Source organism: Quercus lobata, chromosome 2 (genome assembly GCF_001633185.2).
Source record: "Quercus lobata isolate SW786 chromosome 2, ValleyOak3.0 Primary Assembly, whole genome shotgun sequence".
In the NCBI taxonomy this organism is placed as follows: Eukaryota; Viridiplantae; Streptophyta; class Magnoliopsida; order Fagales; family Fagaceae; genus Quercus; species Quercus lobata.
This window is the reverse complement of record NC_044905.1, coordinates 19,299,463-19,318,171: the sequence shown is the minus strand read 5'-3', so window position 1 is coordinate 19,318,171 and position 18,709 is coordinate 19,299,463. Positions and strand designations below refer to the sequence as shown.

The following is an 18,709-nucleotide window of genomic DNA, read 5'->3' as shown; positions in this document are numbered from 1 at the left end:
AATAATTAAAAAAAACAAAAAAAAAAAAAAAAACCACACTTAACGGAGACATCTAACTGATGTTTAACGGAATACTGAATTGACAAAAATTGAAATTTAGAGTGCGTTTGGGAAGCGCGAAACTTAGAGTAAACGCGCTTCCCAAACGCACGTTTGCGTTTAAGAATTTTTTTTTTTTTTTAGCGAATGAACAGTAAAAGTACTGTTCATGCACTGTGCGGGAGATAATTTTTTACTGTACAGAGACAAATTTTACTGTTCATGCACTTTTTGAACACTGTTCATGAGACCCACAATCACTTTATTCAAAAAAAATATTAAAAATGGGTCCCACAGGACTATTTACACATTTAAAAATTATTTTGCTACAGTACTTTTCAGTTTTCAGTTTCAGTTTTCAGTTTTCAGCTGTATCCAAACGGACCCTTAGAGGATTGAAATAATAAAACTGAAAGTTAGAGGACTGAAATGACAAAAGCTGAAAGTTAGAGGATCAATTTTACATTTTTGCTTATAAAATATCTAGTTTTGCTGAGATCATTTTTTATTTTATTTTTTGGTATGTTTTGGCGTTTGGTATGATAGTAAATACAAATCAATAGAAAATGTATGGAGTTAATGAAAAAACGAGTCCAATAGAGTAGGAGGTTGTTTTTGGAATGTCACATATCATTATTCAACAAACCAATACACAAAAAACAAAAATAAAAATCCCATATGGGCGGTCAATTTTGTGAATGCAAGGTTTTATTTAAATAATTACTTGGAATTATGAGAAATGTTAGTGATTTTTTTTTTTTTTTTTTTTTTTTTGTACGCAAGTGAAACTACCAAAAAAAAAAAAAAAAAAAGAGTTTCTTATAGCTCATTCTTCAGGGTCGGAATGTCCAAACACAAATATGAGTCAATTTTCTGCAAAATATTTTTTTTAGAAGACAAGTCATCTTCCAGAAATTAAATGTTTTTTTTTTTTTATCAAAACAGATGGAGTGTTAAAAATTAAACAAAAATTTTATTTTCACACAGAATATAATGTAAATATAAACATTAGTTTATTTTCTTTAAACACTGTATCAATTAGAAATATTTAAAAAAACAATCAATATTTAGTCATCAACATAACTACTCCAACGAACAATACATTCGTAAAGGAGCTAGGTACTAAGACTATTTTAATTATTTAAGAGGTTTTAAGGTTATTTTGTTCATTTGTAGGTTTGAGGGTAATTTAAATTATTTAATAAGTATTTTTAGTGTATTTGCCATTTTTGGCTATTTAAAGGCTCATTTCTATCAATGCCTTGCACACTTGTGACTTGTGAGATTCTTAGACGTGTTGTCTATGTCATATATCTAGCTCATATAATTGAGTTTGAGGTGTGATTAGTATTAAGATAATGTTTCGTAACCCATAACCAACCCGAAATTTTTCTTGACCATAAAAATGTCAATATTTAAATAAACATCATTGTCCAAGGCGAGGCAAAGAGAAAGAACAAAATGGCTACATTCTCAACCTGCATCTTGAGCTGAGAAAATATTGAACTTAGCTAAGGAAGAAACTAGGAGTTTATGAATTTGGACACAAATTCATCAATGTTCTTGTCCGAACTGCCACCCTCAGTCCTCACTAATAGCCTCTATAGCTAAACCCCTCCATTTCTTAGCATTCTCTTTCATGTCTCTCCCTCCATTACTTCTCTAATGCAAAACTCAATCTCTTCTCTTCCCACAATACCATTCTCACCAACCTTAGACCTCACTCCCATCTTCCACACATCCTGAACAAACTTGGAATTTGGAATTTGATCTGTCCATTGTGGCATCCCCACCAAAGGCACTCCCAAGCTCAATGCCTCTAAGGTTGAATTCCAACCACAATGTGTTAAAAAGCACCCAATAGCCTTATTTGCTAGCACTTCCAATTGGGGGCTCCATTGCACTACCAACCTTTATTTCCTTATCTTCCACAAACTTTTCAGGGAGCTTTGCCTCCTCTGAAGCCTTAACCACCCACAAGAAAAAAAAAAATTGCTTCCTTTTAAAGCAAATGCCAATTCCTCCATTTGCTTGTTGCTTAAATTGGCCATGCTACCAAATGACACATAAATAGCAGATCCTTTGGCTTAGTGTTGAGCCAATTAGTGCAATATGAGTCTAATACAAAAAGGTTAAGTCCATAATCTTTGTCATTTTCCACACGGTTGTCTAAATAGAAAGATGGAATTGTTGGCCCAATTGGTAGTAATCGACAGAATTTAGACATGGAATTTACCACCTGATATGAGAAAGGACAAATGAACAATATAATCAAATTTCGGCTGGTACAAAGGTTACTGAAACATTCTATATGCAAATGACTCACGATCGGTTGTGAACTTTTCTTTTGCTGCTTGGAAATATTTGATATAAATAGTCACAACATCAAGTAAAAAAGAAAAGCAACATCTCTCAAAACATTTATATAGGGTCTGTTTGGAATCCGTTTATTTTGCTAAAACTGAAAACTTTTTGCTGAAAGTACTGGAGAAAAATGTAAAAGTTAGCTGAAATAGTACAGTAGGACCCATAAATAGTATCAAAAAGTGCGTGTGTGTTTGGCAAAAATTATTTTTTCCAACTTATTTTACTATTCAACTTATTTTTACTACTATTCATGAGCCCTACTGCACTTTTTGGTACTATTCATTGATTTCACTGTACTATTTCAGCTAATTTTTATTTTTATTTACAGTATTTTAGCAAAAAAATTTCAGTTTCAGCAAAATAAGCAGATCCCAAACAAATAATTCAAATGAGAATCCAGTTAAGGTGAAATTTTTTACTAAAAAGAAGGGTAACACTTCTCAAAAAAAAAAAAAAAAAAAAGGAGTAACAAATAGTAAGGGCCCGTTTGGTAGAGGAGTTTGAGTAATATTGTTTGTAGTTTTTTGAAATACGTATGGGTGAAAAAGTATGAAAATGTGTGTAAGGTTGTTTAAAAACTGAAAATATGAGTTTGAACTTGCCTACCAAACATGCCCTAAAAATTTCTAACAACATGGTTATAAAATTGATGTTATTCTATTACATAATTACTCAAGGTAAGAGTTAGAGGTTGAGGTGAGTAATTATGTAATGAACGATGGCATGTCTTCTAGCTCAAGCACAGGTAGACCAGGAATTGAAATGGGTGTGGAAGCAAGGTTATCGATTCCGTACCGTACCGGCTGGTATGGCTGGAATATACCGTACCGGCTAGCAATCCGGTACGCTCGACTCCCCTGTTTCGTACCGGAAAAAATATCGGCCGTACCGGCAAAATCCGGCTGTACCGACCGGTAATTGGATACCGGACCGAAACACGAAATATACATTTTTTTTTTTTAGTTGATGTTAAATTTTAAAACTATGAATTATTTGTTCTTAATTGAAGTAATGTTTTATGGTAAACATGAATTTTTGAGGTATTGTTTTATGGTAAATAGAGATTTTGTGTGTGTGTGTGTGTGTGTGTGTGTGTGTTTATATACATATATTAAATATATAAAATAGCGATAAACCCGAAACGGTACACCAGTATTGACCGATATCCGAAATATATCGTACCAGTGGCCAAACCGGTACGGTCTCCGGTACAGTATTAACATCCTTATGTGGAAGTAATTGGTAACTTCAATAGTCCACGATGCACATGATAGTATATGAAATTCACAGCACAAGTTTGAGTAAAGAAAGCAGCACCAAATATACCAAAGTTTTTAGCTACTTCCAAAGCCCAAGGCATAAAAGGGTCATAGATTATGCAATCAATTGGGTTTGCAGTGTTTTTGTGCTTTATAATGAGGTCAGCTAGTGTTTTTGAGCCTATAGCTACCATACGATAGTGTGATATTCTTGGATGTTTTCTGCTTGGGTGAACCCACCTTCATCATAACCATCTGATATTGTATCAAATTGGAGTGAGCCTGATGATTGGGGTTTCGTGGTGTTGTGGATGAAAAGGGTTGTAGCTAGTGTAGCTTTAAGCCCTTTGGAGACCAAGCGTTTAGAGAATTGGAGCATTGGATTTATGTGACCTTGGCTTGGATATGGTAAAGCTAAGACATGGCCTCTGTATGCTTTGTTTTCCATCTCTCAATTGGGAGCTAGCTTATAACTATAAGTTTAATTTCTTTGTAGCTTGAGAGCTATCTTAGGAAGAGAGTTGCATATCTTGCCATCATTTGATGAGCCCTATTTGTAAAAGGAAGCTAAGTATGCAACTCAACATTTCCCAAAATAAAATAAAAAAGAAAAAGACGTTTAGGTTTTCTCTTTGCAATTTCAAAAGTTGAGGCATATTTTTAATTTCAAGTACAATTAATAAATGCTCTTAGAACATTTGTTAGTAGATTATTTAAAAAAAAAAAAATTATATCACTTTTATGAAAAATATAAAATAATGTAGAAAAAATTAGTTATTTTTTCTCTTTTCCTATAAAAAGTTTCTAAAATTATTATTTAAGCCAATGGCCTTGTAGGGCTTAATGGGAAATTATTCATCTACCCCATCTTCTCCAACTTGCATTTGTTTTAAAGTTGGTTTTTTTTTTTTTTTTTTTTTTTTTTTTTTTTTTTTTTTTTTTTTTTTTTTTTTTTTTTTTTTTTTACTTTTTTTTTTACCTTTTTTTTTGACAACAATTTTTTTCTTTTAAAATATAAAAAAAAAAATTATGTAAAAGGGCATGAAAATCAATTTATATACAATTATATTTTCTACTATCTCATTTTTTTTCTCAACCAAACAAAAAAAATTTCATCTCTCTATTTTTCCATCTCCCAACCAAATAAAACTGTACTATAAATTTTACAGTTTTACTACATAAAAGACAATCTCATTATATTAAGATAGATAATATTAATACCAAGGGATTATTATCTATCTTAATACTATGAAATTGTCCTTAAGATAGATAACACAAAAGTCATAAAAGACTGTTTTGACTAACATATATACAGGCCAATGACCATATTACCATTACATAAAGGCTACCATAAAAAAAAGGTACTAAAAGACAATCTTACTCTGTATACGATAGGGGTGTCCACGGATCGAGTAGGGTCAAGTTTGTGCCCGACCCAAACTCGACTCGAAACTTTCGAGTGGGTGAAAACAGAACCCGAAATGCTAGTCGGATCAGCTGGTTCGGGTCGTGTCGGGTTGTTGAGTTATAACGGTCAGTTTCGATTTTTATCGCTGGTGCCGTTATTTTGGCCGAATTCGTCGAGATCTAGCCAGATCAAGACGAGATCTTGTCGGATCTTGTCGGATCTGGACTAGATCTTGATGAGATCTCGCCGAATCTCATCCGATCTGATGGGTTTCAAGTAAATTTTCGCTGAATAACTCCAAATATCGCCAGATTTTGTATGTTTTCATCAAAGAACGTTCGAATATTGTTGGAAGTTTCTAGGTTTATGATCAGGTTGGGTTGCTCAGGTTTTAGGAGAGGAAGCCCACCAACCGACCCGAAGGCGACGACCCGCCACCGACTGTCAAAGTGGTCGGTTCGGGCAATTTTCGGTTCAGGTTCAAGCGGGTTTCTCAGGTTGGTTGGGTATCCGGGTTGGGTGGATAGTCCTAGTATATGACTTTTATAAATGTTAGGTAAAAAAGTCCTTTACTCCTTTATGACTTTTTCTGTTCATAGTCTTTATATTTCTTGTTGTAACAATATCAAAGACAATGATGGTAAATATTTTCTAATAAGGGTCTTGTTAAGGAATGTCCTAAGAGTATTTATTAATAAACCATTTTTAAAAAAAATTTAACATTACTTTTGTAGAAAATATAAAAAATTGTAAAAAAAATCAATTGTTTTTTTTCCTAAAAAAAGTTTTTAAAACCGGTTCATTAACAAATGCCCTTAGGCCATCTATTAACATTTCCCTTCTAATAATATGCATGTTATGTTTGAACAAAACGGCTGATTGGATCATGGATGATCCTTTGTATAGATGCTTCTATGCATAAAAACAATAGGTACAAAACTGTTGGAAACCTATGTAAGACAATCTCATGGTAATCCTTTGATTTATGACTCTTTCTGTCAAAGTTCACAGTACTTGTAATAAGTTTAAAGATAATCACATGATAACTCTTTTCTAATGATGTGTTAAAATAAAGGGATGTTGATGATAACTCTTTTGTAATGATATGTTCGTTGAGAGACCATCATTGCATTTAAATTAAAGTGTTTCTTTAAGTGTCCGTTTGGCAAAAATTATTTTTGCCAACTTATTTTACTATTCGGCTTATTTTTGCTACTATTCATGGGTCTCACAACACTTTTTGGCACTATTTATAAGTCATATTTTACTATTTCAGTTAACTTTTACCTTTATCAATAGTACTTTCAACGAAATAAGCGGATCCCAAACTTTTACCTTTACAACAAGACATATTTGAATTCAAGTCTTTCAAATTGGAGAAGCTACGCAAAATCTAATATAAAATAGGGTTTTAAAAAGCTACTTAAAAACTACAGTTTTTACTTTTTACATATTAGCCGTCTTTCCGTAGTTTCAGTTCCTACTTTCCTACATTATATATATCTATTTGTCTATATATTACGTGCTTTTTCCCTTCCATATTAATGTGTATGGTGTTTTATTTTTTCTATAGAAGAAACTTGAAAATTCCATTAAGAAAAATGAGCCAAGACGTGCAAAGCATGTCTAGCGAAGTTATGAGCTACAAAGACAGAGTTGCCTTCATGACCAATATGAGACAAACTAATAAGTCTAAAAGCCTTTATAATATTTTTAGCATCTTGTATTAGGTGACCAAAGGAAGACATAGAGATAGCTCTTTATGGATGATGTTTAATTGCACTTCAAAAAAACAAGATGGACACGATTCCTATATTTCTTTTGGTATATGATTTTCCCACATAACCTATTGATGGGGTGGCTTGAAGCTACAACAAAATATATTTTTGGCGATGAATCTTAGTGAGGAAATATTTTTTGTCACTAAAAACTTATATATAGCAACGAAATATGAATTTCATCACCAATAATAAAAAAATAGTAACATTTGGCAATGAAAGTTGAATTTCGTCACTATTTGTTAATCTGAAATAAGGGCGGCAAAGGGAAAAAAGTGGGCGTGAATTTAATTAATCTATGGTGACGAACTATTTCGTTGCTAACCGTTTAACTTTTTAGCGACTAAAAGTTTTGTCGCTAAAGGTGTTGCTGGGAACATTATAGGTGACGAAATTGATTTCGTTGCTAAAAGTACCCAATAGCAACGAAACAAAATCGTCGCTAAAAATAATGACATAAATTTGGAAACTTTTTGGTGATGAAAAACATTTTGTTGCTAAAGGTCATCAATAAGTCATCGCTAAAAATATTAAAGAGAACTTTTAGGTGATGAAACCGATATTCGTTGCTAAAAGTAGCCAATAGTGACGAAACAAATTTCTTCGCTAAAAATATTATATAAAACCCCCTTTTACTCTCATTTTTCAAAAACCCACGCCCTTACATCTCTCTCTCCCTTTTGTGCCATTCAGTCTCTTCACCTTGCTACTATTGATCCACACCTTGCCGACCCACACTATGTCATTCTCCCCTCCACCTTGCCACTGCCGTGCTGTTAACCTCCCCATCTTTGCCGATCAACACCGTCGCTGAGCTACAACTCTTGTTTTTTCATCATCGCCTTCCTCCGATCCACACCGCTGACGAGCCTTTCACTCCTTTGCCATTGATCATCAACCTCACCCTTGCCTCACCACCGAGCTTCTCACTCCTTTGCCACCGATCATCATCCTCACCCTTGCCTCGCCACCTCCCTCTTCCTCTCAATTCGGTGTCTGTCCCTTTCAATGGGACTCTTCCAAGCACTCCATCATCGCTAACCCGTATTCACTCTAACATTCCTCACATTTTATTTTTCCTTTTTAAAAAAATATAAATTAGAATTTTCTTTCTAAGCTTTAAGTTGTGCTCTGTTTGGTTGTTCAAAATTCATTTGTTTATTTTTTAGGGGTTCAATTTAGTAAGTTTGTGAAGAAGAATGTAGGGAAAAGAAGCAATAAGGAGGGAAATTTATGATTTTTGTAGTGTTGTGCTCTGTTTGGTTGCTCTGGATTTCTTTATTTATAGAAGTGCTTATTTGTATATAGGTTCAGAAAATGTAGGGAAATAAACAATAGAGATTTTATGGTTTGGGATGTTAAGTTATATGCTCTGTGTGCTTGCTTGAACTTTTTTGCTATTGAGAAATTTGCTCACTTTGGTTGTTCAATTGAGTGAGTCTGTTTGGGGAAGCTGCACAATGCCAAATCAGGGTCCAGAGTGTATGCTTCTTCCATAACATTCCTCTGTCTTTTTCCTATTGCTTCCTAAATAATGGTGGTTGAGTGCAATATATGCTGCTTGGATTTATTTTCAAGATGGAAGTGGCAAACCTACATAAGCTGCTACTTAGTTTAATAATAAAATCTCCATAAATCATAAAAAAAGAGGGCAGTTTGAATGTCATATTTTGATAATGGTAGCCCCGCCATAGAAACAAGAAAAATTACAGACCATCACTTACATGTCAATGCATTTTGTGATATGGAAAAATGATTTTGTTCTTTCCCATTCTGAGATGCGTTATCATGGACTATGGTTGCGATAAAGTCTATTCGAAATTGTTGTTCAACTAAGATGGGAACTTGGTGGCAGTAGAGATTTATTTGAGTCGTTATCGAACTAAGATGGGATTACAAGTTGTTTGCTACATAACCTTAGTTTGTATAGCTTTTATGAATCTTATAGCTAATGTATCACTCTTATCTATTGGTTAACCTTTGATCATTTCTTTACAAGTAACACACTCTAGTTTGTGCTCTTACAATTGTTTAGAGGCCCTATATTTCAAATTTGGTTATGAGAGTCTATAGTTTATGAAGTGAGGTTTTTAGTGGGAGTTATCAGTGTAGGTTTCTTTCTCCCAATTCTTAAACTATCACTGTGGTATTTATTATGACTTCTTTGTTTGTGATCATTCTTTCAACAATCGTGCACTTACAGAGGACTTGAGGATTTTATCCCCATTGCTTTCCAGAGGCAGTTTTAAGAAATTCAACTAGTTGTGAGTAATGTATCTCTAGAATATAAGCACACTATAAATGATTGATGACATATGGCATTTTTTAATTGTTTGAGGTTTTTGTTTTTGATCGGTTTGTTTAAGATTTATGTTTTGGGTTATTATAATTTTTTATTTTTCTAGTATTGGCAGGTTAAACATTTTTTTTATTTGTTTTCACTTCAAATTTCTTTAGTAGAGGCGTGTGCTAGTTTCAGCATAGTAAGTAATTTGTTATTAAATTCTTGTAAATTTCTATATTTTAATGTTGATAATTGGTATTGTGGTGAGTTGCTGAGTTGGAGCAAGTAGGTGGCTTGCATATTGTTATAAGGTGGTTGAAATTCATATTGAAAATGTTTCTTTATTTTTGAATTATGGATGGACATCGTTGAGTTACTTTTGTTTGATTATATTAACGTTTTTTTTTAATTTAAAAATACTTGTAAGTGTTTTATATTGTGATGTTGATGATTGGTATTGTGGTGAGTTGTTGAGTTGGAGTAAACTGGTGGCTTGCATGGTGTTATAAGGTAGTTTAAATTTTATATTGGGAGTGTTTCTTATTTTTTTGAATTGTAGATGGATATTGTTGAGTAATTTTAATTGATTATACTAACGTTTTTTTAATACTTGTAAGCGTTTTATATTGTAATGTTGAGGGGGTGACTTGCATGATATTATAAGGTGGTATAAATTCATATTGGGAGTGTTTGATTGTTTTATGTATATTTGTTTAAGTATTAAGGTCTATATAGACTTGTGCATTCTTGAATGGGATATGACTTTATCTAAGTAGATTATGAACTTAAATGTTAGAATACATTATACATGAGTTGTCATTATTTTGCTGAAGTAACATTTACCTTGCACTTGTAGTCCAACATGGATAAAAGTTGGATGACACTGGGTAAGACACCTAACGACAAATTAAATAAACCATATATTACTGGGGTCAATTCATTTATTAATTTTGCAATGGCGGTTGTGGACTTGAGTGGTAATATTTTGTGCTTGTGTATTCAATGTGTGAATTGCTATCAACAATCTCTTTATGTTTTGCATGTCCATTTGCTTCATCATAGGATTATGCAATCTTACCCTATATGGTATGATCACGGAGAACCTCGTGTATTAAACGAGAACATTCATAATAATGAAATGTTAGATGGTGATCATATGGATGGTATTGATGCCTTGGTGGGTGTCCAAATTATAGGGGAACCAAGAAATACAAATCAAGATGAGTAAGTGCATAATTTTGATAAATTTAAGGAAGGTGCAAAGCATGAGTTGTATCTGGGTTGCATTGATTATACTATATTGAAGTTTGTTATTGAAATGTTGAATGTAAAGGTAATGACCAACTTGAGTAATAAGGGACTTGATATTATGCTAGAATTGTTAATAAAGCTTTTACCGAAAGGTAACTTGGTTCCAAAGAAGATATTATGTGACTTGGGCATGTCATACAAGCATATAGATGCATGCAAAAATGATTGTGCACTATTCTAGAAGGAAAATGAAAACCTTGATAAATGTCCAGTGTGTGAGCAGCCTAGGTACAAGGATACACATACTTGTGGTAAGAAGATTCCTCATAAGGTATTGCGTTACTTCTCGTTGACACTGAGACTGAGGAGATTGTAAATGTCAAGACAAAGAGCTAATGACATGAGATGGTATATAAACATACGTGTGGACGATGGGATAATGAGACATCCAACTAATAGTGAGGAGTGGAAGGAGTTTGATTTGCAACATCCTGATTTCGCCCTCGAACCTTACAATGTAAGGTTGGGATTGGCTATAGATTGATTCAACCCTTACTGCCATTTATTGGAGTATTGTTAATCCTTGATGAGAAGCAGCCATGCTATGTTCCTGTTAGGCGTGGGGCAGGGAATAACAAGACTAGTAAAGGGAAAGAACCAATGGTTTCAGCCATGCAGGTTGAGCATGGGCTGAAGAAGGGTGAGATGGCTTACTTGGCTGCATTGATTGAGATGAAGCAGGATAAGTATGTCGAAGTTCTAGATGCTGTGGCTGGATTGTTGGGGGAGTTTGCTGATGTGATGCCTCCAGAATTTCCTATGACCCTTCCACCAAGGCGTGCTGTTGATTATAGGATTGAGTTGGTTCCTGGATCAAAGCCTCCTTTGAAGGCCCCATACAAAATGTCCCTAATGGAGTTGGCTGAGATGAGAAAGCAATTGACAGAATTGCTAGATGCAGGCTACATTCAGCCTTCCAAGACTCCTTATGATGCTCCTGTTCTGTTCCAAAAGAAGCAGGACGACTCATTGTGGATGTGTGTGGACTATAGAGCCTTGAACAAAGTGACTGTGAAAAACAAGTATCCGGTCCCTTTGATTCAAGACCTTTTTGACAGATTGAGCAAAGCCGTCTACTTCACAAAGTTGGACTTGAGATTAGGTTATTGGCAAGTAAGGATTGCTGAAGGGGATGAACCTAAGACTACTTGTGTGACCCGGTATGGTTCTTATGAATTTTTAGTTATGCCTTTTGGTTTAACAAATGCCCCTGCTACATTCTGTAATTTGATGAATGATGTTTTCTATGAGTATGTGGATCGCTTTGTTGTGGTTTACTTGGATGACATAGTAATATATAGTGAATTCTTGGAGGATCACTTTGAACACCTTATGAACGTTCTATCCAAATTGAAGGAACATCAATTGTTTGTTAAGAAAGAGAAATGTGAGTTTGCTTAGCAAGAGATTTTGTTTCTAGGGCATAAGGTCAACAAATGTAGGGTAATGATGGATGAGAGGAAGGTGCAGGCCATCCTTGATTGGCCTCCACCAAGTAAAGTTGCTGAGTTGCGGTCTTTCCTTGGGTTGGCTAACTATTACAGGAAATTTATTCAAGGATATTCTAAGAAGGTTGCTCTTCTCACAGATTTGCTGAAAAAGGACAAGAAATGGGTGTGGATAGATGCATGTCAAGAAGCTTTTGACAAGTTGAAAGTTGCTGTATCAATCAAAATCTGATAAATGAGAGACATGTATGCAAAAATAACTGCCCACTAACACATGTCTTTCAATTGTTAGTGGGTAAGTTATTTTTTGTTAACATGTCACATACTTATTGGATTTTGATATCGCTAACATGGTATTATTTGATACCAATTACCAAATACGTCCTCCTCAAATAGACCCCATTAGGTAAAAAATTCAATCTTGATACGGAAAAATATAAGCCTGGACCGGTGTCTATTTGAGGTATTGACACGTATGCATTTTTGCAAGAATTGCTGCAACTTAGTTTGCAGCAAATCCTTACCCATAAATCAATTTCATCCAAAACAAACAACTTAGCCCTTTAAAAAAGATTTAAACAAAATAATTTTGTCATTTTTCTAGCAGTAGATGCACACATCAAAGACAAAATTAAAAAAAAAAAAAAAAAAAAAACCCCTTTAGCGGCTAAGTAGTAGTAGCGCCGGAGGTCAGAGTTGTCACACACAACTAGTAGTAAAGACTCTAAGTCTTGGCTTTGTCCCTGCCTCCCACACGACTTAACCAAAAAACTTATGTTTATAAGTTTGAGTCCATTTATGTTGTATTAACTACTAATTATTATAATTGTTATTCAATGTAAAACTTATTCACATGTCTATAGTCTATACCTAACATGTGGGACTACACATATATACAATAATAACTAAATACTCGAAGAGTTATGAATACTTTTATTTTCAAGCAAATAGATATTTGAAACTTAGTTAATAATATCACTTCTATGTACAAAGAAAATGGGTGATTTGAGAAATGAGGCCCCCAATTTTGAGTTTTGAGTAATGAAATCTGAGTTTGGTAATAGGTGAGGTGAGGTGTGAGAAATTTGCTACGTGAATTGGAGACAATTCTGATTGGGGGGTGGTTGATTCGAATTACCAATAAAATTTCTATTTTTTGACCGAAAAAAAGAAAGAAAGATGTAAGATAGTTTGATTGGTCCAAGTTTATTAGATTTTCTTCTGCCTTGTGTTGTGTCTTCTATTTAGCTTATCTAGCATGACAAAGTTAATCCAAAAAAAGAAAAAAGAAAAATCCTGATACAGTGAAATCACAGCAAGTCTTTGATTAATGAGTAGTTCAGATTTCTTTATTCAAAACTGGAAGAGAGAGAGAGACAAGACAGGGCCTTCGATTTTAAAATTCTTTCCACACGATTCAAAATCCCCAAAACAAAGAAAAACGACATCGTTTTTGTCTCAATCCAACAAAAAAAAAAAAAAAAAAATCCCACCGAGGCACAGCACAGTAACATCGTTTCTTTCTCTCTTCTTCTCATTTCTGATATCTCTTCTTCTCCTTCTTCTTCTTCCTCACGCTCACACATCCACACCATACCGCTCCGCCACCGTTCCTCCTCCGGCGACGAACTTCCGGCGAGCTCTCCAGAGCTACGGGCTTAGCCCAATATTAACATCACTGAAAATGAAGGTGATTTCTTCAAATTTCGTAAATCTCAATGCTTTTGTTCGATTCGTGTTTTTTTGTTTATACATTACTTGGTGTGTCTGTGTGTTTGTGTGTGAGAGAGAGAGAGTAAAGAATAATCTGATAGAATGTAAGTTGATAATGTGAATTTTGAAGAAACCCTCAATTTTGGATAATTATGGAGGTTTTTGGTTCTCAAGGTTTCGTTTTTAGGGTTTCGTCTTTCATGTGCTTAATTATTGGGAAAATGGGAAGTGGGGGTTTTCAATGTTGCCCATGGGATTGTGGGATTTTGTTGAAGTTTATTAGGTATAGCTCAAATGGCACTTCGTTCGCTTTTGAGAGTAATGTGGATGGTGAGGTTGTAGGTTCAGGACTTGTTAGGTAAGTTTTGAAGTTACAAGTAAGCAAAAAAGTTTGAGGATTTTGTTGAGGTTCATGTTGGAGATGTATTTGGGATTCTGTTTTGAGAATTTCGAAGTTGAATTCTTGGGTGGAAACTTTTTTGTTGTGAGTTCGCGTGGTATGATTTGCGTGGGGGTTTTGAATTCCTATTGTTTCCATGAGTAAGGAATAATTGATAGAATGTCAGTTGTTAATGTGAATTTGAAGGGCGGGAAAGTGCTGGATTTAGGGCACTTCAGTCCGCTGTGAGAGTAAGTTGGAGGGTATTGTTGTGGGTTCAGGACTCATTTCGTGAGTGTGGAACTTACCAATAGAAAATAAAGTTTGAGGGTTTTGTTGATTTATTTTATGTTGGAGATGTATTTGGGATTCACTTTTGAGGATTTTGGATTTGAATTGTTTAAACTTGGTTGTTGTGATTTGGTGTGGCATGAATTGAGTTGGGAGTTTTTCATATGGGTTGAGGAACTAAGGGTGGTTGAATCTCTATACTTGATCATGAAGGTCGGACTATGGTCACACGCATACGTGCACACCCTAAATTCTTGTAGCAATGTATTATTTATGTATTTATTTATTTTGTGGCTAAATCAAGAATTGGGAAGGGGGGAAATGAATGAAAGACCTTATTGGTGTGAATTCTATGCCCAGTAGATTTCTGTGGCTGAGCTGAAGAAATCATAGATACTAAAATTGATCTTGTGTAAGGGGCGTTGGTAGGCGACCTTAAAGGGCCAGAGGAGTCTCATGTGCAGTTCAAGTACTCTCTGTTAGGCTAAAATTCTGGGAGGATATATATGATTTTCTCTTTTTAACAATCTTATGTCCTTTTTTTGATTAGTTAGTTACACATGCAAGTATGAATCTGGTTACTGTTACCTATATTTTACTTATATATAAAAAAGAAGTTACACATGCAACTGGTGCCTGTTGGGCCTTGAACTTTATTATCTTATGTTATCATTTTTGTTATTTTAGATGTCAAGTATTAAGTAATGAAGATGAGAAAATTGAAAAATAGAACTTAGTTCTTTTACTCCATTTTCTTCTGGTATTGAGTTTATTGGCTTAGTACAAAGCACATGTGATTTGATCAGCAAAAATGTCCCTTCTAAGTAGGTTCTTTTACAGAAGACCCCCAGATGGCTTGCTTGAATTTGTTGACAGAGTATATGGTAATGGCCTTCATTCCTTAATCTTGAATAAATTGCTATTATAGCTTTGTATTTTTGTGAATTATGAATCCATACATGTGTTATAATTGCATACCCACTGTTTGGTTTCATGAATATCTGCAGTTTTTGATTCGTGTTTTTCCACTGAAGTCTTGCCTGATGGAATGTACCAAATATACTTGCATGAAATCATAACTGAGTTACACGAGGAATTCCCAGGCTCCTCATATCTAGCTCATATAATTCCGTTTGAGATGCGATTTTTTTTAATAATTCGATAGTTACAATGAGAAAGTAGAATTAATGATCAAGAAGTATCAATCTATTGAGCTACAAGATTCTTGGCTTGAGGTGAGATTAGTATTTAGATAATGTTTCACAACCAATCACAAACATAGAATTTTTTTCATTGACCACAATGAATATTTAAAAACACAATAAATATTTAAATACAATGGCATCACTATCCTGAGGCAAGACAATTAGAGAAAAAAAAAGTGATTACATTCTCAAACTGCATCCTAAGTTGAGATTATTACATCTGGAAAACAATATGCAGTCTAATAAATTAGGAGTTGATGAATTTGGATACAAATTCATCAATGTTCTTGTCTGAACTGCCCCCCTCACTGCCAGCCTTTATTGCCAAATCCCTCCACTTCTTAGCATTCTCTAGTTAATCTTTCCCTCTCTCACCTTCCATTACTTCCTTGATGCAAAACTCAGTCTCTTCTCTTTCAACAATACCATCTTGCAAACCTTAGCCCTCACTCCCACCTTCCACACATCCTAATCATACTTGGCATTCGTAGTTTGATCAGTCCATTGTGGCACTCCCAAGCTCAATGCCTCCAAAGTTGAATTTCAACCACAATGTGTTAAAAAGCAACCAATTTCCTTATTTGATAGCAATTCCAGTTGGGAGCACCATTGCACTACCAACCCTTTATTTCCTATCTCTTCCACAAACTTTGCAAGGAGCTTTGCTTCCTCAGAAGCCTTAACAACTCACAAGAAATGCAATTTACTTCCTATTAAAGCAAATGCCAATTCCTCCATTTGCTTGTTGCTTAAACTAGCCATGCTACCAAAGGACGCATAAATAACAGACCCTGTTGGCTTAGTGTTGAGCCAATTATTGCAAATAGATGAGTCTAATATGAAAAGATTAGCCCATAATCATTGTCATTTTCTAGATGTTTGTCTAAATAGAAAGATGGAATTGTTGGTCCAATTGGCAGTAATCGACAGACTTTTGACATTGAGTCCACCAACTGATATGAGGAAGGACAATAATCAAATTTCTATTGGTACGAAAGGTTATAATAGCATTCCATGTACATTTCTTATCAGTTATAGATTATCCTTTGCTGCTTGGACATATACATCTTAAAATGAAAAGTTACATCATCTAAAATGTTGAAAAAGCACTGCAACAATTATATAACTGAAAACTTCTTGATGGTTACAACCTTAACGATAAATGCTAGTATCATTGTCACAAACTTCGTTAGAATTGTTCTATGTGGCAAATTAGGATTGATTGTTTGTTACTATCACAAAAGTCAACTATTTTTTCTTCATTACTCACAAGATGTTGAACGGTTTTAGCAAAGTGTATGATAGTAGTATTATTGCAACCTTAATTCTAGCATGATCTTTATGGAAGTTTCAGGTTAATTATGTTAGGATGAGCATTCGCATCCAGTTATGCATAATAAATTGGTCAAGTATTAGATGGAATAACTATAGAAAAAGCAATTGATTAGTATAACATTAATAGCTAAGAGCTTTATTGCTTAATTGACAGCTCTTGATATTTTCAACTGAGACATCCATAATTTAAATAAAAATAAAAAAATAATAAATAAAGTATGACATTATAAGCTCAAACTCATTGTTTATGCTTTTGAGATAAAAGATATCTCAACATGCCATGTTAACGGACTCTGCAAAAAACAAATTGGATAATAAATTTATAACAAAGTAAGGTGGTATAAGACCTCCTTAAGTGAGAATCAAATTTCTGACGACTGTGGGTTTGGTTTTTCTAACGACTATGAATTTGGAATTTGGACGATTGTCAAACTAAAAATTTTAATCATTATCAGATTTTTTTTTTTGGTACAAATCATTATCAGATTTTAACACCAATATAAGTAAATATCTAAATTACTTTTTTTTTTTAATGGAGATACCTCAATTTGTAAATATTATATTTTAAAATTTGCATTACCTCTATAATCACTTTCTTCTCCTCTATTGTTTATTCAAAAGAAGAGTGAAATGATTAAAAAAAAAGGCAGTCCGACCCACACATAAAACAATTTCTTAAATGAAAATTATAAAAATGAAATTATTGTATATCATAATTACCCACCTCAGGCTCTAGCTCGTAGAAAGTGTTGACAAGAACTGCATCGGCTTTATCGGTGCTAGAAAATTGATTGAGCACCATCTCAAAGTAAGCTGGGTACGATCCAGGCACACTGATAAAAGATAGCATATCTTCAAGCTCAAGCACAGGTAGACCAGGAATTGAGATGGGTGTGGAAGTAATTGGTAGTTTCAATAGTACATGGTGCACATGATAGTATATGAAATTCACAGCACAAGTTTGAGTGAAGAAAGCAGCTCCAACTATACCAAACTTTTTAGCTACTTCCAAAGCCCAAGGCAAAAAAGGGTCATAGATTATGCAATCAATTGGGTTTGCAGTGTTTTTGTTCTTTATAATAAGGTCAGCCAGTGTTTTTGAGCCTATAGTTTCCATACGATTAAGATATGCATGGATACTCTCTGCTTGGGCGAACCCACCTTCATCATAGCCATCTGATATTGTGTCAAATTGGAGAGAGCTTGATGATTGGGGTTGCATGGTATTGTGGATGAAAAGGGTTGTGGCTAGTGTAGCTTTAAGCCCTTTGGAGACCAAACGTTTAGAGAATTGGAGCAATGGATTTATGTGGCCTTGGCTTGGATATGGTAAAGCTAAGACATGGCCTCTATATGTTTTGTTTCCATTTCTCTCTCACTCGGGAGTTAGCTCAACAACTATTGAGTTTAGTAGTTTCCAACTTAGAGCTATCTTAGGAAGAGCTGCATGTCTTGCTACTCGGTGAAACCTATTTGTAGGAGGAAGTATGCGACTCAACATTTCCAAAAAATTAAAATAATAATGTTATATTAAATTAAATGTTATAAAGAACAAAAAGACTGGTAGATTGTACATGCTGCCATCTTTTAAAATTTCAAAAATTATGGCATATTTTACTATAATAATGTTAGTAGCACACATAAAAATACACATTTTGCCTAAGTGATCTTGTGTGATAAACTGTAATTGCATGTCTGTCACTATAACATGGGCTTAGTATTTTTTTCTTACTTAATTTGTCATGTAAGACAATTACGACAAATTGTGTATTTCTGTGTTACTATCATTGTTGTTTTATTGCACCATTCTTTGTTTTTCTGTTTTCTTTTTCTTTCTTTTTTTTTTTTTCTTTTTTTTTTTTTTTTAACCTTACGCCAAGTGGGACATGTAC

General features: G+C 34.1%; 2 pseudogenes; both read right to left on the bottom strand.

Moving 5' to 3' along the window:
• Window positions 1-1,562: 1,562 nt before the first annotated feature.
• Window positions 1,563-4,113, bottom strand: LOC115960761 (annotated as a pseudogene).
• Window positions 4,114-15,729: 11,616 nt separating this feature from the next.
• On the bottom strand, window positions 15,730-18,195 carry LOC115978196 (annotated as a pseudogene).
• Between the last annotated feature and the right edge of the window lie 514 nt (window positions 18,196-18,709).